The sequence below is a fragment of the Callithrix jacchus genome, chromosome X (assembly GCF_049354715.1).
Source record: "Callithrix jacchus isolate 240 chromosome X, calJac240_pri, whole genome shotgun sequence".
NCBI classification, from domain to species: domain Eukaryota; kingdom Metazoa; phylum Chordata; class Mammalia; order Primates; family Cebidae; genus Callithrix; species Callithrix jacchus.
Window position 1 is genome coordinate 95,597,734 of NC_133524.1, and position 25,325 is coordinate 95,623,058.

Below are 25,325 nucleotides of genomic sequence, written 5' to 3' on the forward strand. Positions count from 1 at the left end.
CTATGAATCTTTACTATAACTTACTTCTAAATATTTATTATGGCAAATTCAACTGCAGTGGAAAGCAGTATGGTAAATCCTCAAAGAGCTAAAAGCAGAATTACATTCAACTCAGCAATCCCATTAGTGGGTATATTCCCAAAAAAATAGAAATCATTCTGTTAGAGAGACACATTCACATGTTTGTCGATTGCAGCACTATTCTCAATTGCTAGGACATGGAGATGCAAGGACAAGGGCAAGCCAGGAACAGAGTGGTGAAGGGTATGTGAGTGAGTGAGCACAGGATTTCATGACTGCACACAGCCAGGCACTCTGGGTGCTGTGGCAGGGCAGGCAGCTCCAGGCACTTGCACAGGTGCTGGCTCCATGCAAGGCTGTGGCTAGATCAGAAGTACCACATATGCCTTCTGCTTTGGACACCCATATCTGGACAAGGATAGCATGATTGTGCCCAGAAGCTTGAAGTTGCCAGGAACCATGGAGCCCCAAAGAGGGTATTACAGCCCTGGCTCAGGGATCTCCTAGATCTGAAATGCTGCAGCTATTCTCTCAACGTTACCCACAACATGGCAAGCAGGATGTGGGGAGGGGATGGGAGTGCTTCAGCTCTGTTTGTCTTACAGCTCTTCAGTCCCACCATTTGGTGGGTCCTGACCTCTTGTCCAACATCCAGGAAGAATGAGGTATGTGGACAACTGAAGGGTGAGCAAGGCTGAGAGGAGTTTCACTGAGCAACAGAATAGCTCCCAGGAGACCCAAAGTGGGTAGCTCCTTTCTTCAGGCAGGTCGTCTGAACATCTGTTCAAGTCTGGCTGAATCCAGAGATTTGATGGGCTCAAAAGGGAGGAAGTGTGTGCTGATTTTTTCATAATGGATGGGCTCAGAAAAGGCACCACAAATTCTCACTCCAGGCAGTGGACTCCACCCAAACCTGGCAGCCCAACCCCCAGGCTTCAAGCCAACCTTGGCTTGAAGGTGAGGTTTTACCAGGGACATGCCCATTTTAGCCCAGGTACCTGTCTCTTGCCATCAACGTGCCATTCACAGCCCCCAGGCTATTTGTGCTGAGTGGTGCCTGCAGGTTCATGTTCAGCTGCTCTTAGCCCCACCAGCCTCTCTCCATTTTGATGTGGTGGTGGTGGTGGGGTCTGTTGTGTCAGCACAACCATAAGTGTGTGCACACCCAGCCAGGTCACTATAGGCCCCCAAGAGCATAGAGGTGCCCTGGTCTGGAGCCACAGTTAAACAGCTGCAGCAGTGCCTGGGATCACAGGGCTCCTGCCCCTTTAACTCGGTAGAGAGTGGGGCACCTGCTAGTTTTAAGCCCAGACTGGCTCCATGGAGCATGCAGCTCCAGCTATGACTCCCCCAGTGCAGCTGACATCCCTGCAGCAGCTGCTACAGATGAGTTGCCACTGCCACCATGAGTACTAGGCTTAATACCCAGGTGACAAAATACTCTGTACAACAACCCCTACCCCCAACACAAGTTTACCTATATAAATTACCTACACATGTACCCCTGAATGTAAAAGTTAAAAAAATTATTTGAACAAATATAAAAACAACATTTAGATAACCATAGAAAAGCCAAAACTTTGCAAATAGACTTATAAATAATTTACAATTTTAAAATATATCAAAGAAAGTAGCACAGAATTTTATGGAATAAAATTAAGTGAATAAAATCATCAAAAAGATTTTTTTAAAATACATTTCTGTCCTTCAGACTCATTAAATAAGACTTTTATTCTTAGAAAATTTCTATAGATAATTCTGTACTTTATCTGCTAAACTTCAAATTTTAACAAAGTCTTGTTCATCTATATTAAGAAGTCCAGTCTAATCTGAATAAAAATCCTAAATCTCACATTTAAACTGAACTAATATACAGAGAGATCTCGTCCTAAATCAGGTTCAGCAACATTATGTGAAATCACAGAATGACCTATGTCTAATCTTCCTGCTTAATCACTTCAACTACTTGATCTATTAATTCTGATTCCTTCAGATTTGGGTGGGAAAGAAGGAGAGGTGGAATTGATAAAAATAAGAGTCTTTAAGATTTTCCAAATATTAGATCATATCAGATGCAAACAAGAATAATTTAACCTCTTTCTTTTAAATGTGAATGCCTTTTATTTCCATATCTTGTCTGATTACTCAAGCTAGGACATCTAGTAGTATCTTGGAAAACACTGGTAAAAATGGGCACTCTTCTCGGGTTTCTGATGTTAGAGGATAGGCTTTCAAATTTTTCCTATTTAGTATGATACCAGCTATGGGTCTGTCATATGAGGCTTTTATTATGCTGAAGTATGTTCTTTCTATACTCAATTTTTTGAAGTATTTTTAATCTTGAAGCAATGTAAAATATTATCAAATAAGTTCTCAGTAAGAATTAAAATGATCATAGTGCTTTTTTCGTTCATTCTGTTGATATGATGTGTTACATTAATTGATGTGCATATATTGAAACATCCTTGATTCCCAGTGATAAGTCCCTTTTGGTGATAAGTTATCTTTTTAATGTGTTTTCCAATGCAATTTGCTGGTATTTTGTGGAAGGTTTTTGCATAAATAGTCATCAGATATATTGGTCTGTGGTTTTCTTTTTTGGATGTGTAATTTATCTGTATTTTGTATCGGTGTAATATTGGCCCCATAGAATGGATGTATTCCCTCCTTCTCTGATTTTTTGTAATGCTATGAGTAAGATTGCTATTAGCTCTTCTTTAAATGCTTCATAGAAGTCAGCAATGAAGCCACTGGGTCCTCAGCCTTTTTTTAAAATTGTCAAACATTTTTATTATGGCTTTACTCCCAATACTTGTTATTACTCTTTTCATGTTTTAGAATTCCTCATGGTTCAATCATGGTAGGTTGGATGTGGCTAGAAATCTATTAATATCTTCTAGATTTTCCAATCTATTGGCATATATATGCTCATAGTAGCCACTAATGATCCATTCAATTTTGGGGACATAACTTAAAATGCATTCTTTTTCTTTTCATTTTATTTTATTTTATTATACTTTAAGGTCTGGAATACATGTGCAGAACATGCAGGTTTGTTACATTGGGATACATGTGCCATTATGGTTTGCTGCACCCATCAACCTGTCATCTACATTAGGTATTTCTCCTAATGCTATCCCTCCCCTACACCCCCACCCACCAACATGTCCTGTGTGTGATGTTCCCCTCCTTGTGTCCATGTGTTTTCATTGTTCAACCCCCATGTGGTGTTTGGTTTTCTGTTCTTGTGTTAGTTTGCTGATAATGATGGTTTCCAGCTTCATCCATGTCCCTGCAAAGGACATGAACGCATCCTTTTTTTATGGCTGCATAGAACTCCATGGTGTATATGTGCCACATTTTCTTTATCCAGTCTATCATTGATGAACATTTGGGTTGGTTCTAGGTCTTTGCTATTACGAACAGTGCCACAATAAACATAGGTGTGCATGTGTCTTTATAGTAGAAGGATTTATAATCCTTTGGGTATGTACCCAGTAATGGGATTGCTGAGTCAAACGGTGTTTCTTGTTCAAGATACTGGAGGAATTGACACACTGTCTTCCACAAAGTTTGAACTAATTTACACTCCCACCAACCCTGAAAAAGCGTTCCTATTTCTCTATATCCTCTCCAGCTTCTGTTGTTTCCTGACTTTTTAATGATCACTATTCTAACTGGCATGAGATGGGGTTGTTCATTTTGTTCTTGTAAATTTGTTTAAGTTTTTTGCAGATTCTGGATATTAGTCCTTTATCAGATGGATAGATTGCAAAATTTTTCTTCCATTCTGTAGGTTGCCTGTTCACATGGATGATAGTTTCTTTGGCTGTGCAGAAGCTCTTTAGTTTAATTAGAACCTATTTGTCAATTTTGGCTTTTGTTGCCATCACTTTTGGTGTTTTAGTAATAAAGTCTTTGCCCATGCCTATGTCCTGAATTGTATTGCATAGGTTTTCTTCTAGGGTTTCTATGGTTTTGGATCTTATGTATAAGTGCTTAATCCATCTTGAATTAATTTTTGTATAAGGGGTAAGGAAGGGATCCAGTTTAAGTTTTCTGCCATTTTTTTCCCAACACCATTTAGTACATCGGGAATTCTTTCACCATTTCTTGTTTTTGTCAGGCTTTTAAAAAATCAGATGGTTGTAGGTGTGTGGTGTTATTTCCAAGGCATCTGTTCTGTTCCATTGGTCTATATATCTGTTTTGGTGCCACTACCATGCTGATAGCATTGAATCCATAATTTAGTTAGGACATTATGGCCACTTTCACAATATTGATTCATCATAACCATGAGCATGGAATGTTTTTCCATCTGTTTGTGCCCTCACTTATTTCCTTGAGCAGTGGTTCGTAGTTCTCCTTGAAGAGATCCTTCACGTCCTTTGTTAGGTTTATTCCTAGGTATTTTATTTTTTTTGTAATAATTGTGAATGGGAATTCTCTCATGATTTGGCTCTCTGTTTTTCTGTTATTGGTGTATAGGAATGCTTGTGATTTCTGCACATTGATTTTTGTATCCGGAAACTTTGCTGAAGTTGCTCATCAGCTTAAGGAGATTTGGGGCTGAGACAATGGGGTCTTCTAAATATACAATCATGTCGTCTTCAAATACAGACAATTTGACTTCTTCTTTTCCTAATTGAATACCCTTTATTTCTTTTCCTTTTCTGACTGCCCCGGCCAGAACTTCCAATACTATGTTGAATAGGAGTGGTGAGAGAGGTCATCCTTGTGCCGTCCCAGTTTTCAAAGAGAATGCTTCCAGTTTTTGCCAATTCAGTATGATATTGGCTGTGGGTTTGTCATGAAGAGCTCCTATTATTTTGAGCATTCTTACAGGTTTTATCTTTAAATCTATTTTATTTGACATAAGTATAGCTACTCTGGCTTTTATTTTGTTTCCATTTTCATGAAATATCATTTTCCAGCCGTTTATTTTCAGTCTATCTGTATCATTTTAGGTAAATTGTTCTTGTAGACAACAGGTCATTGGGCTTTTTTTTTTTTTTTTTAAATTCATTCAGCCAGTCTATGTCTTCTGATTGGAGACTTCAGTTCATTTATATTCAACGTTATTATCGGTGAGTAAGGACTTAACTCCTGCCAGTGCCTTATTTGTTTTCTGGTTGTTTTGTGATTTTTCTCTTCCTCTTTACTCCTATTCTATCTTTCTTCTAGTAAAGGTAACTTTCTCTATTGGTATAATTTAATTTTATGCTTTTCTTATATATTCATTGTGGGTTTTTATTTGAGGTTACCATGAGGCTTGCAAATACTCTTATAACCTATTATTTTAAACTAATGGCAACTTAACAGTGATTATACAATGAACAAACTAACAAAGAAGCCAAAAGAAAACAAATAAAATCTCTATTCTTTAACTTCATTCCCCTGCACAACTCTTTGCTGTTTCTATTTATAACTTACTGTGCTATCTATGTCTTGTGAAGTTGTTGTAGTTTTAACTTTTCATTGGTTCATTTTTTTGTCTTTCTACTTGAGTAGTTTACACACTACAGTTATGGTGTTCTACTATTGTGTGTTTTTCTGTGTGCTTACTATCACCAGTGAGTTTTTTTTACTCTCAAATGATTTTTTTAAATTAATGTTCATTCCTTTCAGGTTGGATAATTTTCTTTAGCATTTCTTGGAGGATATATATTATGTTGTTAATGAAATGCCTCAGCTTTTGTTTTTCTGGAAAGTGTTTTCCTTCATGCTTCAATAATATTTTCACCAGATATACTATTCTAGGGAAATAGGGCTTTTTTGGTTGTTGTTTGTTTGTTTTTTGACACTTTAAAATGTCACTTTAAAATACCACTCTCTCCTGGCCTGTAAAATTTCCACCAAAAAATCTACTGCCAGATGTATTAAAGCTCCCTTTTATGCTATGCTATTTGTTTGTTTTCTCTTGCTGCTTTTATGATCCTTTTATCATCCTCAACCTTTGCAAGTTTGAATTTTAAATGTCTTAACTTTGTCATCTGAATTAAATCTGCTTGGTGTTCTACAAACTTTGGCACTTGAATTTTGATGTCTTTCTCTAGGTAAGTTCTCTGATTTTTATCCTTTTGTATAAACTTTCTACTGCTGACTCTTTTTCTTCCTCCTTTATAAGACCAGGAACTCTTAGATATGCATTTGAGGCTATTTTCTCAATCTTGTATGTGTGATTCATTTTTAAATTATTATTTTCTCTGTTCTAACTGTATTTTCCAATTGCCTGTCATCAAGCCCACGAATTCTTTCTTCTCCTTAATCAATTTTGCTACTAAGACACTCTGATGAATTCCTATGTCAATTACATTTTTCATCTCTAGAATTTCATCTTGATTCTTTTTAATTATTTCAATCTCTTGGTTAACTTTATTTGATATAATTCTGAATTCCTTGTCTACATGATCTTGAATTTCTTTGAGTTTCCACAAAGCAGCCATTTAGAATTGTCTTCCTTAAATGCAGTTTCAAATCTATCTCAATCTCCAGGATTCATCCATGGTGCCTGGTCTTGTTAGTTTGATGAAATCATGTGTTGCTGGATGGTCTTCATACTTATGATGTTTTTTGGTGTCTAGACATTGAAGAGCTATTCCAGTCTTTATAGTATGCACTTATTTGTGCCCATCTTTTTTGAGAAGTCTTTCCAGGTATTCAGAGACATGCACCTCAAGCTGCATGATGCTGTGGTTCTGACAGTCTTAGAGGCACTACCTTAGTGGTCTTGGGTAAGATCCAGAAGAATTATAAGTATTAATAAGAAGAGACTCTTGTCTTCCTCCCTTACTTTCTCCAAACTAATAGAGTCTTGTTCTCTGTGCTCAGCCACCTGGGGCTTGGGTTGGGGTGATGAAAGCACCCCTGTGGCCACCACTACTGGGAGTATTCTGGGTCAGACCTCAAGCCAGCATGGCACTGTTTCTTGCTTAAGGCCTACTATAACCACTCTCTGACTAATGCCTATGCCTACTTAAGGCTCTAGGACTCAACAGTAAGAAGGTGAGGAGGCCAGACAGGTTTATGTCCTTCACTTCGTGGGGGCGAGTTTTCGCTAGCCTTGGGTGGGTCCAGAGATGCTTCTTAGAGCCAGGGATTTCTGTTAACTATCTTAGAAATCTACTAAGTATTCCATTCTACTGCACCTAAGCTCACCCCTCAAACCAAAAGATAAAGTTTATGCCACTCCTCTCTCTCCTTTCTATGGGAAGAAGAGCCTCTCTCATTGGCCACCATCATCACCAGCCCATGGGGAGTTCTGCCAAGCCCCTGCTGATGTTCACTTAAAGCTCAAGGGCTCTTCAGTCAGCTCATGGTGAATGCTGCCATATCTGTGACTCACCCTATAGGGCAGTGAGCTCCCCTCTGGCCCAGGTCAGGTTCATTCTGTACAAGAGCATAGGCCTACACTTGGGGACCCCAGGAACCTGCTTGGCTTAGCCCCCCTGCTGTGGCTTAGCTGGTGCCTAAGGTGCAAGACAAAGCACCCTTTATTTTTCCCTGTGCTTTTCTCAAGCAGGAGTCTCTCACTGTAGTCACTACAGCTGAGCATGTGCTTACTGACACTTTTAAGCCAACATATCACAGAGTCTCACCCAAGTCCCATGACATACTACCTGTGTATTGCTATTGCTTATTCAGGACCCAAGGGCTCTTTATTCAGAAGACGAAGAATCCTGCCAAAACTGGGTCCTTCCTTTCAAGACAATGGGTTCCACTTTGGCCCAGAGTGTGTATAGAAATGTTATCTGGTAACTGGCAGCTGGAATGGGAGCCTCATGATTCTGTGCAGTGCTCTATCCTACTGTGACTGAACTGGCTTCTGAGATGCAAGAAAAGTCCTCTTCTCTGTTTGCACTGCTTTCCTTAAGAAGAAGAAAGGCATTACTTTTCTTGCTGTGAGCTGTGCTGCCTGGGAATGAGGCAGGGGTGGTGCAAGAGCTCCCTTTGCCCTGCCAACTTATATTTTCCTAGGTCATGTGTCACTCTAATCCACTGGCACTACACCCAGCCTAGCACTAGGAGTTGCCTAGGAATTGCACTCTTTATGTCCTAGACTGCCTTTCAAGTTTACCTAGGAGGCCAGAGCACTTCGGCCCAGGGGGGCAATACTGGGATGAGTGATTCTTCTCAGGGGGGCAATGTTTCCTCCATGAGTGGGTACTGTCTGAGCCCAGTATGGCTTCATTCTCCACTGTGACAGGGCAGGACTGAGACCAATGTAAAGTCTCCGAGTCACTATGTTCTCTCTTTTCAAATTGCACAGATTTTCTCTCCCAGCCACAGGACCTCTGCTGAACGATTGTAAGATGTAGTGTTCGTGACACAAGACTGTCTCTCCTACCTTCTTCAATGCCTCTTTTGCCTATATGAAGTTAAAACCAGGTACTCTGGTTGCTAATCTGATTTTTCTTTCTTGTGATGGTGTGTTTCTAAGTGTAGAGAGTTGTTAAAATTTGGTGTTCTAGGAATGGGAATGAATGGTGCAGGCTTCTATTTCACTGATACTGTAATAGAGTGCTCCATTACCACATGGCATTGTGAGAAGTTCCAGCTTATCATTAGTTCTTGACATCACTCTGGTAGAGAAAATGGAGAGGGGGTTGTCTCCTTAAAGCAGAGTGAATGTCAAAATCTAGGTTCTCCACTTTTTGGTTCTTTTTTCTTACGAAGTAGGAGTGAAATTGTTATTTTTTCCTGTGTTGTTTGTCTATAGTATGATTGTCTTAAAGTTTTTTCTTATTAGGCTTCTTGTTTCTGGTACTTTAGCTAGTAAGAACAATCATTTCTTGGGACATTTTTTTTTTGCCTGCACACACTGGTGTTTCTAAATTGTTATATTCTTTAGAACACAGTCTCAGATGTATGGGGTAAAAAAAAACAAAATGAAGTACATCACCACAGTGTTGCCTTTTGGACTCCTCATATACCAGCCATGTTACATTCCTCTCTTACCCTTTAAAAGTTGTCTCATGATTATTTTATAAATATATTAATATTCAAGGTTTTTGTACTTGTACATACTAGAATAAATACAAATTATTTCTGGTCTATCTTTTCCACAATCGTTGCTCTCAAAAATCTCCATTTTTTAAAATACACAAGACTAAACTCAATCACAATAAAGACTACTGTGTTTATTTAACATATTCTTTCGTTCCTTTCCAAATACATGCACTAAAAAGTGTTGCATTCCTGAATAGACCAATTATCTCTGAGAAAAGGTTATCTGTAATCTACTATAGTAACACTTAGAAAATTGGTTGACCAGTTCATCAGATTGCTACTGGAAAAACATTAATGTTCTTTTAAAATTTCTAATTTACTCTTCAGAATTAACTCAGACTGTAAGACTCTCTGATTGAATAAAAATGAAACTAATGTGACTAAAGGTAAATTATAAGTTTGCTCACAGGCTAATGTTCTGTGGCAAATTGTTTTTCTTACTGTAGTTTATTTAGGAAACGGGAAAAAGCTGAGGAAAAGCTTACTAGAATCAAGTTACATTCACACTGAAATATTTCAAAACAAATCATGACATAGTCCTGGTTATTATCGTTGATATTAACTCCAAAACATTCAGCATGCCAAAAAAGTACAATGCAATGGATTCTAGCATTAATTCTGACACTCACAAGCCATGTGATTTTTGTTTATGTACTTTTAAATTGGAGTAATATGTGCCTCATCTGCTTCATAAAACTGTTGTGAAGAATTAGCAATACATATTTTAATCTCTCTGAATAGAAAAAAATGCAATAGAAATGGAAATATGTATAAAGTGCATATAATAATACTTTTTTCAATAACAATTTCATTTTTGTTGTGTCCATCAGACGTATATTTAATACAATGTAAAAGAAAATGGGCTCAATCATACTGCACACACAATTATGCTATGTATGTTTTTAACTTACCAATGTGACCATCTTTCAATTTCTCTCTCTCTCTCTCTCTCTCTCTCTCTCTCTCTCTATATATATATATATATATATATATATATATATATATATATATATACACACACTTACCTATATGCATTCACACCAGCACATCACTGATAAGTTATTACTGTTATTGAGTTAATACCATATTGGTGTACTTTTATGTTGTTTCTATTTTTTTTTTACTATTATAAACTACTATTTAATATTATTAAAACCATACTCAGTTCCCTGAACCTACCAGCTATGGTTTCCAAAGACCAGCTCATGTTTAACAAGTTTATTCTTATTAACAAAAGTTCCTCTAAATTTTCATGCTTTTATTATTTACCAGAATTACTTATTTGTAAAAAATTATCTTTTAATCTCAACTGCCACATAGAACATCCACGTCAGAAAAGGCCTTGTATGACTCTATTTCCTCCGTCATTATAACTGCTTTCTTTTTATCTTCTGTTTATATGTAAACCAAAGTTGACATTTTTTGGTGGTACAGGATGATCACTAATCAAATATTGTATGCTTCTTACATGTAGTAGGTGTTCAATAAAATTTCCCTGACAAAAATCAGCTATTATTTGAATGCCTAATGTATTTATAATATTATCCAAGTGATCTCAGTAAATACAGAGATCTGCAATTTATTTTACTCTCTCATCCCCACAGTATTCATGCATTGGTGGAAATAATGGCTAATAGCTAACATTGAATGAATCTGGAGAACATCATCCTCAGCAAACTGACACAAGAACAGAAAATGAAACACCGCATATTCTCACTCATAGGCGGGTGATGAAAAATGAGAACACATGGACACAGGGAGGGGAGTACTAAACACTGGGGAATATTGGGGGGAAAAGGGGAGGGCCAGTGCGGGGGGGAGGTGGGGAGGGATAGCCTGGGGAGAAATGCCAAATGTGGGTGAAGGGGAGGAAGGAAGCAAAACACACTGCCATGTGTGTACCTACGCAACTGTCTTGCATGCTCTGCTCATGTACCCCAAAACCTAAAATGCAATAAAAAAAAAAACAACTAAGTTTCTGGCACTGTTTTGTATTTTATATGCATTAACTATTTAATAGTATCAACAATATCATGAGGTAGAGTCTATTATTATCCTCATCTTATGAATGAAGACACCAAAGTACAGATAAATTAGGTGATATGACTGAGATCACACAGCTGGTAGATATCAGAAATAACACTTGGACCCATAAAACTTGACTTTAGAGCTTGTTCTCCTGTCTTTATTTTTTTTTACTATGTTGCGAGATATGTGCACATAGGCTAATCATTTACTGCCTTGTTTTTGCTGTAAGTGTATTCAGTAAGGCACTTAACAAGGCTGAAAATGATAAGACTGAAAAACATTGAGAAACATGCTTGCGATGACAGTACAATTATGAAGTTTGTTTTTCTAATGGCTTTCAATCAGACATACACTATGTTCATTAAGAAATTTCTGTCAACCAGAAGGTAAGTTTTTCAAGATCTCCTTTTGCTCCCATCCTCTTAAATGTTTTTTAATCAATCACAAAAAGAAGACACTATATAGTTACCCAACATGCTGATGGCACAAAGCTGGAAAAAACAATAAATTTACCAGCAGTAAGAACAAAGATTGCAAAATAATTGCAAACAGCTTTATAATCTTAAAAAGTTATAAGTTATATGGCTTAGAATTTTACTCTTCAATTTGAAATGTCTAATATATCATTACACATTCAGATTTCATCATTGAACACGTTTATTATATGAATACATTAAAACAAGTATGCTTGACATAATTATTTGTTCAACAACAAAAAATATCACAGAAGTCATGTGTATTAGGGCATTATTACACTGCTATAAAGAACTGCCCAATACTGGGTAATTAATGAAGAAAAAAGGTTTAATTGATTCACAGTTTGGTGTGGCTGGAGAGTCCTCTGGAAATAATGGCAGAAGGTGCAGGGAAAGCAAGGCACCTTCTTCACAAGGTGGCAGGAAGGAGAAGTGCCAAACTAAGGTGGGAGAGTCCCTTATAAAACCATCAGATCTTGTAAGAACTCACTCATTATCATGAGAATAGCATAGCAGAAACCATCACCATGATTCGGTTACCTCCACCTGGTCTCTCCTGTGACATGTGGGGATTAGGGATTACAGGAATTATAATTCAAGATGAGATTTGGTTGAGGACACAAATCCTAACCATATCATCATGCAATAGGCTCCATAAAGGACAGGATGCTCAATCTACAAATGTAGGTGTACTTGTGTGAAAGCAGATCTATGAGCCAAATGTAACCATTCATTTACAAATAATCCACTTAGAAATGGGAAGTGAAAATCCAATGCTTTCTACAGTGGTGAGTCCACCACACTAAAATTTCAGTTTTTGTTTGTCTCTGATTTAAGTTTACCTTCCACCGTAGGGTAACTTCTATATGATTTATGATTTCTGTTTACCCATAGTATCTGTGATCTCATGAACTTTTTAAATGGTTTGTAACAAGATGTAGAACAAGAACCATGGATAAAATTGTCAAATGCCTTAGAAATAGAAATTCCATTTGACCCAGCAATCCCATTACTGGGTATATATCCAAAAGACTATAAATCGTTCTACTATAAGGACACATGTACACGAATGTTCACTGCAGCACTGTTTACAATAGCAAAGACCTGGAATCAACCCAAATGCCCATTGATAATAGACTGGATTGGAAAAATGTGGCACATATACACCATGGAATATTATGCAGCAATCAGAAATGATGAGTTCGTGTCGTTTGTAGGGACATGGATGAATCTGGAGAACATCATCCTCAGCAAACTGACACAAGAACAGAAAATGAAACACCGCATATTTTCACTCATAGGCGGGTGATGAAAAATGAGAACACATGGACACAGAAAGGGGAGTACTAAACACTGGGGTCTATTGGGGGGAAAAGGGGAGGCCCAGTGGGAGGGGGAGGTGGGGAGGGATGGCCTGGGGAGAAATGCCAAACGTGGGTGAAGGGGAGAAGGAAAGCAAAGCACACTTCCATGTGTGTACCTACGCAACTGTCTTGCATGCTCTGCTCATGTACCCCAAAACCTAAAATCCAATAAAAAATTTAAAAAAAATGCTCGCATTAATATGGAAAGTACCTCTTGGGCTCTACAAACATTAAATTGACTGTCTCACAATGCAGTAAGTTCCTTATGACTGTCAGAGTTCTAATGTAAATTGGATCACCAGATTTAAGAACATTGTAGAAATTATATCATCCTTAATAGAGTTTTTAAAATATACGACTATATGGCCTTTAAAAATTTTGTATAAATTTCAGGAATATAAGTGCAGTTTTGTTATATGTATATATTGCATAGTGGTGAAGTCTGAGCTTTTAGTGCAACCATCACCTGAATAATATACATTGTACCCACTAAGTAATTTCTCATACCTAATCCCCTTTCTACCTTCTCAACCCTCCAAATCTCCAATATACATTATTTCACACTCTGTGCCCAAGTGTACACACTATTTAGCTCCCACTTATAAGTGAGAATGTGAAGTATTTGACTCTGTTTCTGAATATTTTCATTCAATATAATGGCCTCAAATTCCATACATGTTGATGCAAAAGATACAATTTCGTTATTTTTATGCCTGAATAGTATTCTAATACTATATATACATATGTGCACATATATATAAAATGTAGAGTGTATAGATACTACACTGTAGTGTACATATGTATAGTATATATACTATAATATCTATACTATATATAGTTTACATAGCATATATATACACTATATTATAGTCAATACATATGTATACCATAGGTACTATATATTTCATATGGTTTGGCTATGTCCCTATGCAAATCTTATGTTAAATTTTAGTTCCCATAGTACCTACACGTCATAGGTGGGATCCCATGAGAGGTAATTCAATCATGGGGGCAGTTTTTTCCATGTTATTCTCATGATGGTGAGTAAGATCTCATGAGATACAATGGTTTTATAAGGGGCTTCCCCCTTTGCTCACCTCTTCTTCTCCTTTCTGCCACCATGTGAAGAAGGACATGTTTGCTTCCCTTCTGCCATTATTGTAAACCTTCTGAGGGCTCCCCAGTCATGCTGAACTGTGAGTCAAACCCTTTTTCTTTATAATTGCCCAGTCTCAGGCAGTTCTTTACAGCAGCATAAGAATGGCCTAATACAGTAAATTGGTACCATATAGGGTGAGGTGCTGCTATAAGGATACACACGAATGTGAAAGTACCTTCAGAACTGGGTAATAGGTAGAGGTTGGAACACTTTGGAGGGCTCAGAAGAAGAAAGGAAAATGGAGGAACGTTTGGAACATCCTGGAGATTTGTAGGGCTCAGAAGACAGAAAGATGTGGGAAATTTTGTAACTTCCTAGAAACTTGTTGAATGACATTGATCAAAATGCTGATAGTGATATGGACAATGAAGTTCAGCCTAGTGTGGTCTCAGATAAAGATGAGAAACTTGGTGGGAACTTAAGTAAAGGTCACTCTTGCTATGCTTTAGCAAAGAGACCAGTGACTTTTTGCCCCTGCTCTTGAGATCTGTGGAACTTTCAAATAAAGAGATAAAATTTAGGGTATATAGTGGAAGAAATTTCTTAAGCAAGAAAGCATTCAAGAGATGACAAAGCATAAAGGTTTGGGAAATGTGCAGCCTGATGATGCAGTAGAAAAGAAAGCCCATTTTCTGGGGAAAACTTCAAGCCTGTTGCAGAAAGTTGTATAAGTAATGAGGATCCAAATGCTGCTTGACAAGAAAATGGGGAAAATGCCTCTAGGGCATGTGAGAGACCTTCCTGACAGCCCTCACCATCACAGGCCAGGAGGCCTAGGCAGTAGAAATGGTTTCTTGGGTCAGGTTCACAGTTCCCCCTACTCTGTGCAGCCTCAGGACTTCATGTCCTCCATTCCAGCTGCTACAGACTTGGCTAAATGGGGCCAATGTGCAGCTCAGGCTGTTGCTTCAGAGGGTGTTTGTCCCAAGCCTTGGCAGCTTCCAAGTATTGGTGAGCCTGCATGTACACAGAAGTCAAGGATTGAGGTTTGGGAATCTCCACCCAGATTTCAGAGGAGATATGGAAATGTCTGAATTTCCAGGCAGAGGTGTGCTGCAGGGTGGAGCCCTCATGAAGTACATCTTCTAGGGCAATGCAGAGGAGAAATGTGAAGATGGAATCCCACACTGAGTCCCCACTGGCACTGCCTAGTGGAGCTGTGAGAAGAGGGCCACCATCCTCTGGACCCCAGAATGGTAGATTCACCAACAGCTTTCATTGTGGGCCTGGAAAAGGTGCAGACACTCAATGCCAGACTGGGAAAACAGCCAGGAGAGGGGCCTTCCCCTGTAAAGCCACAGTGATGAAGCTGACCAAGGTCATGGGAGCCCACCTTTTGTAGCAATGTGAACTGGATGTGAGACATGGAATCAAAGGAGATCATTTTGGAACCTTAACAGGTTTAACAACTGCCCTATTGGATTTCAGACTTGCATGGGGCCTTTAGCCCATTTATTTTGGCCAATTTCTTCCATTTGGAATGGCTATATTTTCCCACCACATGTACCCCCAATATATCTAGGAATTAACTAACTTCTTTTCCTTTTATAGGCTCATAGGTGGAAGGGACTTGCCTTATCTCAGATGAGACTTCAGACTTGAAGTTTTAAGTTATTGTTGGAATGAGCTAAGATTTTGCTGGACTGTTGGAATGGCATGATTGTGTTTTGAAATGTGAGGACACGAGATTTGGGAGTGGCCATGGAGGAATTACATGGTTTGGCTGTGTCATCACACAAATATCATTTTGAACTGTATTTTCCATAATCCCCACTGTCATGAAATGAATCTGGGGAGAGGTAATTGAATAATGAGTGGGGTTACTTCCATGCTATTTTCATGATAGTAAGTTCTCACAGTATCTGATGGTTTTATAAAGGGCTTCCCCCTTCACTCAGCTCTTATTCTTTCCCTTCTTGCCACCATGTGAAGAAGAACGTGTTTGCTTCCCCTTCTGCCATGAGTGTAAGTTTCCTGAGGTTTCCCCACCCCTGAAGAACTGAGACAATAAGAACTCTTTTCTTCATATATTACACAGTTTTCAACACTTCTTTATAGCAGCATGAGAAGGTAATACCACAATATGTTTAATATTAGGTAGGTACAAAAGTTACTGTGATTTTTATCATTAAAAGTTATATATATATATATATATAGTATACATATAATAGTAGTATATGGTTCATATATTATAGTATATAGAATATATATATTATACATGCTATAATATATACATATAGTATAGTCTATATAATATATACCATATTATAGTAAATAACAAAAAACAATTATTTGGAAAATCATAAATTTTGCTTACTTAGAAAGTAAATCTTTGTCACAATCTGTTTTTGTCCCCGAGAGCTCATGATAAAAAGTAAACAATAAATGCTATGCTGAAGAAAACTCCATGAATGTAATGTGAATTAATAGGAAAAATGTCATGAAAAATCATCACATTGATACAATTTATAAAACTAAGAAGTGTTGATATTCATGTTTGGAAAATGTGACATCATTGTAAATTATTAAAAATAAAATATTGTTACAAGAACATGAAATAGTTCAATTGTTACTCTCAATGAGAATGCCTTACCACCACCCTATCATAATGCAATATGAGTCTATAATTTTAGAAACGGGTCTTATAGAAAGAATATAAAATGTACCTATTGCCTTTAGAGTCCTTCTGAAAGCCCACTTCAAACATTATCCAATAGTCTTTAATAAACTTTTTGAGATTCAAGATAATCTCCTCCCCTTCAACCCAGGGGATAAAAAAAGGTTTTTATTTTGGCTCCTTAATCCACCTTTGACAAAAATGTTTGAAAATTATGTCAACCCTATTGGCAAACTTAGCTTTTTAAATAAATTTCTAAGCTACCTTTTTCACCTAGTTCAAACTTTCAGTTCAGAGCACATTTTTCTTGATGGTCCATGAATTGAGTTAAATTTACAATAAATCGATTACAGAATCAAGGAAATCTTCTTTCCATGCACTTATACAAAAGTTGACTAGAGTCACTCTGCTAGTCATCAAAGAACTATTGGTAGTGTACTTAATCCTTTAAGTAATTTCCAATATTCTTGATCCAGAAAAATGCTTGCTTTCACCCTGATTGCATTCTTCTAGTGCTGCTTTTTGTCTTTTCTCTTACTTTAAACCTTTTTGTTATGTTTTTTCTAGATTTTCTTCTTCATGCACCAAATTCTTATCATATTTCTACCCACTATTATACTAAAATAAATCTATGTAACATTATCTGTTACAATATATTGTACAATTAAAATAGAGTTTTCATTCTTTTCTAATCTAAAAAACTCACTCTGTATGCACACGCATATATAATAATCATTGTATGACATTTAGATTTTCGATATCATTTCAGATCAATTCATTCATAATTAATTTTATCTGGTCTACTTGTCAACCACCTAGTTTAAAAACTCCTCCACCTAACATTTAACACTTATATGACTTTGTAGTCAAGATGCTCACAACAAGAGAAACAGAACCAGGTAAGTTCTAACAACTATAAAATATTGCTTTATTTCTGTACAAGTAAACTTTGTTTGGCACTTTCAGCTATACCAAATAACTTTTGGAAAAAGTATATTTATCCAAAACTATCTAATAAAAAATTGAATTTTCAAATAGTTCGTACAGCTAACCTTTTTAATTTCCTTAACTTTTATCATTTATTTTATACATTGAATATATAAACTCTACCCTCTAATATACAGTTGTCTTCTTGATATTGCCATTTGAAAGTCTCACACCACTCTCAAACTTAAAATATATAAAATTAAGTAACTCGAATGTCCAATGATGGAAATTGAATAAACAAAATATGGTATATCCACAGAATGGAGTACTATTTAGCCTTAAAAATGTAGGAAATCTTGACACATCATATTCAAAAACAGATGAAACTTGAAGACATTTATGCTAAGTAAAATAAGCTAATCATAAAATGACAAATACCATATGATTTCATTTACTTGAGGTAGCTAAAACAGTCAAATTCATAGAAACAGAAAGTGGAATAGTGATTGTCAGGGACAGAAGGAAGCAGAAAATGGGGAACTGTTGCTAAATGGGTATAGAGTTTCAGTTTTGCAAGGCGAAAATTTCTGAGAACCTGATTGCCCAACAATATTAATATGCTTAACAGTGCTGAAGTGTACATTCAAAAGTGGTTAAAATGGTAAATTTTCTTACATGTTTAAACTAAAGTTCTAAACATTATAATATTATATTCAAGATTTATAAATAAAATGTGTATTTTTAACTCAAATCCTCTTTCCCAGTCTTCCTCATCTAATGGGCATATCTGAAGTGCACAAGTTAGACTCATATGAGCCACACTTGGTACATATCTCTCCTTCCTTTCTCACGACCAATTTAGCACCAATTCCTGCCTAATTTTCCTCCAAAATATTTCTTTTACATGTTCATTTACTTTGAATTACACTGCTCCAAATTTTATCGAAGCCATTATTATTCTGTGTGCAGTCTCCTATTCTGTCTTCTAACACTAGGATTTTCTCCACTCCAGTACATTATTCTCACAGCATTCGCTATCTTAAAAACAGTGGTTAATTGGAATGTGTCATGTCATTGAATAAATTATCTCATGGTTTCCCATTGCTCTTTAAATAAAGTTAATAATCCTTTATATAGTCTTCAGGTCTGTACAGTAGACTAATCACCTGTTATTTTCACCCTCACTCTTCGCATTTCTGCCAGACAGGTCTTCTTTTACTTCTTCCCTAATGTCACATTTTCTTAGTCTCAAGGATTTGATTTCTGGTGTTTCCTCCACACTAGACTACTCTGGAAAAAAATATACTCATTTTTCTGATCTCATATTGTGTAACTTCCTCAGATTTGTTTCATTTAACCACTAAAAATTACTGCTCTTATTTTAATGTAACATACACAAGTAAAAGTACACAACTTATATGTGAAAAACTCAACAAGTTTTTCAAATATGAAAACAACTGTATGAATCAAACCCAAGGCAAAACACAGAAAGTCTCTTTTGATTTCCTAGGCACAAACCCCACCCTTAACAGCATAAATTAATTTTTCCTGCATTTTTTTATATAAATGGAAGATTTCTATGTATACCCTTGCACATAGATTGCACTTAATATTAAATTTAAGACATGCGTATATGTTGTTTTTCTGATTGTCGTTTCCTTTCATTGCTGTACAGATTTTTAGTCTATGAACAAACCAAAATATATTCTCTATTTTACTGTGGATAGACATGTTTCCAGATATCCTTATCAAGAATAATGCTGCTACAAATATTTTTTTAACACTGTTGTGTTTTTTTTTATGCTCAACACTGTTGTGTTTTTTTGTGCTCAACTGCAGAAATTTCTGTTCAATATTTGCTGAGGAGTAAAACTACTAGGCAACAGAATATGTTGTTGTTAATTTTTAGTAATAGTGACAGTTTTCTTAAGTGTTTTACCAATTTACACTTCCACAAGTATTATAAAAGAGTTACAGTTGCTTCATATAGTCACAACACTTGATATTTATAGTCTTTTTCATTTTTGCAATTCTGTTGCATAAGTAAATTTTAAATTTTCCTAATAATTAGTGAAATTGAACACCTTTTTATCTGCATGTTGATTATTAGTATGCACTTTTTCTGAAGGGCTTATTAAAGTCATTTGCCCATCTTTAAATTGGTGTTTTCTGTTTTTTCAAAGTTTCATTTTCTTATTGATTTCGAGGAAGTTTTTCTATATTCTGGATATATTAATATGTTTTACACTCCTGAAGTGTACATTCAAAAGTGTAAGATGGTAAATTTTTATTAAATTTTTAGACTAAAATTCTAAAAAATTACATATGAGAAACTTATATATATTTAAAATAATATATAAATATTAAAATAAAATTTGTATTTTCACTCTTTTTTTCCCAGTCTTTCTCATCCAATGTGCATACCCAAGGTGAACAAGCTAGAATCATATGAATCACACTTGAGAAATATCTCCCCTTCATATTCTGCAACCAATGTAGCAACAATTCCTGACCAATTCTGGATATATTTACTTTGTTGGATGTGTGTATTAAAAACTATCTTGTCAAGCAAGATGACTTGAATTTTTACTCCCTGAATGATATCATTTTTTTGTGATGGGGAGAGAGACAGAGTCTTGCTCTGTCACTCAGGCTGGAGTATAATGGCACAATCATAGCTCACTGCAACCTCTGCCTCCTGGCTCCCGGGTTCAAACATTCTCCTGCCTCAGCCTCCTGAGTAGATGGGATTACAGACATTTGCCACTATGCCCTGCTAATTTTTATATTTTTAGTAGAGATGCAGTTTCACCATGTTGGCCAGACTGCTCTTGAACTCCTGACCTCGGGTAATCTACTTGCCTTGGCTTCCCAAAGTGCTAGGATTGCAGGTGTGACCTACGATGCCCAGCCTCTGAATGATATCTTTTGATTCACAAAAATTTTTAATTTAAATATGGTCCAATTTATTTTTTCTCTCTCTGTGGTTAGCATATTTGGTGTCCTTTTTGACAATATTTGCCCAACTCCATTGTGTGTATATTCTATTTTGTAACAACTTCATTGTTTTAATTTTACATTTAAATTTGTACTATATCTGACATTTGGTTTTGTATATGAGAATACATAGCCTCAAGATCATCTTTTTTAAAAATAATATCCAATATGACTCAGCACAGTGTATTGAGAAAACCATTTATTCTCTACACCAGATCACTGTTATTTTTGTCATGAATGGGTTCACTGATATATATGTATCTCTATTTATAAATTCTATATTCTGGCCCTTCAGGCTATTAGTATATCCTTGCAGAAACAAACATACCTATTAACTCTATAATATTAAAAATAAATTATATGTAGTTTATATTGTCCAACTTTGTTCTTCTTAACCAAGATTACCTTGATAAGTGTTGGTGCCATTGTTTATATTTTAAAAAGCTTTAATTTTCTATAATTAAACATAGTGGCACTCCTTTTGAACTTTCATTATTAAGTATGCTGTTTACTATTGTGTTATATAGATAATCCTTATTGGACTAAAGAAGTTTCCATTTCTTCCTAAGTGTATTTTTGTGTTACTATTGTTATGTATTAATTTTAGAAATTCCTTTGTTTTCTGTTGGGTTGGTGGTAATGTGCCCCCTGTCACTTCTGATTATGTTTGTTTGCATAGTCTAGCAAGTGGTATTTCAATCTCATTTATTCTTTCAATAAACAATTTTTAGCTTTGTTGATACTTTCTATGGTTTTTCACACCTCAGTTCTATTCAGTTCAGCTATAATTTGGTTCTTTCTTTTCTTCTGCTAGCATTGTGGTGATTTACTCTTGCATTTCTATTTTCTTTAGGTGTGATGCTAGGTTGTTAATTTGAGATATTTCTGATTTTTGATGTGGGTATTTAGCACTATAAACTTTTTTCCTGAATAAATAAATAGTTTTATTTTTACCTTTTCATACTCAATTTTTTTAAAATTATACTTTAAGTTCTGGGGTACATGTGCAGAAAGTGCAAGTGTGTTATACACAAGCTATGGTGGTGTGCTGAATCCATCACCCCATAATCTACCTTAGGTATTTCTCCTAATGCTATCCCTCCCGTAACCCCCTACCCACTGACAGGACCTGATGTGTGATGTTCCCCTCCCTGTGTCCATGTGTTCTCATTGTTTGACTCCCAATTAATATTGAGAACATAGAGTGTTTGGTTTTCTGTTCCTGTGTTAGTTTGCTGAGAATGATGGCTCCCAGTTTCATCCATGTCCATGCAAAGGACATGAAGTCATTCTTTTTCATGGCTCCATAGTATTCTGTAGTGTATATGCACCACATTTTCTTTATCCAGTCTGTCATTGGGCATTTGGGTTGGTTCCAAGCCTTTGCTATTGTGAACAGTGTCATAATAAATATATGTGTGCATGTGTCTTTATAATAGAATGATTTGTAATCCTTTGGATGTATACCCAGTAAGGGGATTGCTGGGTCAAATGGTATTTCTATTTCTAGATCTTTGACGATTCACCACACTGTCTTCCACAATGGTTGAACTAATTTACACTCCTTCCAACAGTGTAAAAGCGTTCCTATTTATCCACATCCTTTCCAGGATGTGTTGTCTCCTGACTTTTTAATGATTGCCATTCTAACTGGCATGAGATGGCATCTCATTTTGGTTTTGATTTGCATTTCTCTAATGACCAGTGGTTATGAGCTTTTTTTCCCATATATTTGTTGTTATCCACTTTTTGATGTGGTTTTTTTTTCTTGTAAATTTGGTTAAGTTCTTTGTAGATTCTGGATACTAGTCCTTTGTCAGCTGGGTAGATTGCAAAAATTTTCTCCCATTCTGTAGGTTGCCTGTTCACTCTGATGATAGTTTCTTTTGCTGTGCAGAAGCTCTTTAGTTTAATGAGATCCCATTTGTCTATTTTGGCTTTTGTTGCCATTGCTTTTTGTGTTTTAGTCATTAAGTCTTTGCCCATGCCTATGTACTGATTGGTATTGACTAGGTTGTATTCTAGGGTTTTTATAGCTTTAGGTCTTAAGTTTAAATATTTTACCCATCTTGAGTTAATTTTTAAAATGGCATAAGGAAGGGGTCTAGTTTCAGCTTTCTGCATATGGCTAGCCAGTTTTCTTAACACCATTTATTAAATGGGGAATTCTTTCTTCATTGCTTGTTTTTGTCAGATTTGTCAATGATCAGATGGATGTAGATGTATGACATTATTTCTGAGGCCTCGGTTCTGTTCCATTGGTCTATATCTCTGTTTTGGTACCAGTACCATGCTGTTTTGATTACTGTAGTCTTATAGTATACCTTGAAGTCAGGTAGTGTGATGCCTCCAGCTTAGTTTTTGTTTTTGTTTTTTTTTTTTCTTAGGATTGTCTTGGCATGCTGGCTCTTTTTTGGTTCCATATGAAATTTAAGGTGGTTATTTCCAATTCTATGAAGAAAATCAATGGTAGCTAGATAAGGATAGCACTGAATCTATAAATTACTCTGCACTATATGGCCATTTTCACAATATTGCTTATTTGTAATCATGAGCATGGAATGTTTTTCCATTTGTTTGTGTCCTCTCTTATTTTCTTGATCAGTGGTTTGCAGTTCTCCTTGAAGAGGTCTTTCACATCTCTTTTTAGTTGTATTCCTAGGTATTTCTTTCTCTTTGTGGCATCTGTGAATGGGTGTTCACTCATGATTTGGCTCTGTTTTTTTCTGTTTTTGGTATATAGGAATGCTTGTGAATTTTGCACATTGATTTTGTATCCCTAGACTTTGCCGAAGTTGCTTATCAGCTTAAAGAGATTCGGGGCTGAGATGATGGGGTCTTCTAAATATACAATCATGTCATCAGCAAATAGAGACAATTTTCCTTCCTTTTTTTCCTAATGAATATGCTTTATTTCTTGTTGGTTTAATGTCCATTTTATCAGAGACTAGGATTGCAACTTCTGCTTTTTTTTTTTTTGCTTTCCATTTGCTTGGTAAATGTTTCTCCATCCTCTTATTTTGAGCCTATGTGTGTCTTTGCACATGAAATGGGTCTCCTGAATACAGCACACTGATGAAACTTGACTTTTTATCCACTTTGCCAGACTGTGTCTTCTAATTGGGGCATTTAATCCATTTCCATATAAGGTTAATATTGTTATGTGTAAATTTGATCCTGCCTTTATGATGCTAGGTGGTTATTTTGACCATTAGATGATGCAGTTTCTTCATAGTGCTGATGATCTTTACAATTTGGTATGTTTTCTGCAGTGGCTGGTACGGGTTGTCCCTTTACATGTTTAGTGCTTCCTTCAGGAGCTCTTGTAAGATGGGTCTGATGGTGATAAAATCTCTCAGCAGTTGCTTGTTCATAGGGGATTTTATTTCTCCTTCTCTTACAAAGTTTAGTTTGTCTGGATATGAAATTCTGGGTTGAAAATTCTTTTCTTTAAGAACGTTAAATATTGGCTCCCAGTCTCTTCTGGCTTGTAGGGTTTCTGCTGAGAGATGTGCTGTTATTCTGATGGGCTTCCCCTTGTGAGTAACCTGACTTTTCTCTCTGGCTGCCCATAGTATTTTTTCCTTCACTTCAACCCTGGTGAATCTGATGATTATGTGTCTTGGGGTTGCTCTTCTTGAGGAGCATCCTAGTGGTGTTCTCTGTATTTCCTGAATTTGAATGTTGGCTTGACTTGCTAGGTTGGGAAAGTTCTCCCAGATAATATCCTGAAGAGTGTTTTCCAACTTGGTTTCATTTCCCCCATCACTTTTGGGTACACCAATCAAATGTAGATTTGGTCTTTTCACATAATCCCATATGTCTTGGAGGCTTTGTTCATTTCTTTTCACTTATTTTCTCTAATCTTGTCTTCTTGCTTTATTTCAGTGAGTTGATCTTCAATCTTTGATATCCTTTCTTCCACTTGATCATTTCAGCTATTGAAACTAGTGTATGCTTCATGAAGTTCTTGTGCTGTGGTTGGTTTTCAGCTTCATCAGGTTGTTTGCATTTTACTATAAACTGGTTATTCTAGTTAGAATTTCATTGAACCTTTTTTCAAGGTTCTTGGCTTCTTTGCACTGGGGTAGTGCATGCTCCTTTAGCTCGGAGAAGTTTGTTATTATCCACCTTCTGAAGACTGCTTCTGTCAATTCATCAAACTCATTGCCCATCCAGTTGTGTTCCCTTGCTGGTGAGGAGTTGTGATCCCTTGGAGGAGAAGAGGTGTTCTGGTTTTGGAATTTTCAGCCTTTTTGCAATGATTTATTTCCATCTTTGTGGATTTATCTACCTTTGGTCTTTGAAGTCAATGACCTTTGGATGGGGTCTCTGAGTGGAAGTCCTTTTAGTTGATGTTGAAACTATTTCTTTCGGTTTGTTAGTTTTCCTTTTAACAGTTAGGACCCTTTGCTGCAGGTCTGCTGGCGTTTGCTGGAGGTCCATTCCAGACCCTGCTTGCCTTGGAATCACCAGCAGGGGCTGCAGAACAGCAAAGATTGCTGCCTGTTTCTTCCTCTGATAGCCTCGTCCCAGAAGGGTACCTGCCATATGCCAGCCAGAGCTCTCCTATATGAGGTGTCTGTTGGCCCCTACTGGGAGGTGTCTCCCAGTCAGGATACACGGGGGTCAGGGAACCACTTGGGGAGGCAGACTGTCCCTTATTGGAGCTTGAACGCTGTGCTAGGAGATCTGCTGCTCTCATCAGAGATGCCAGGCAGGGACAT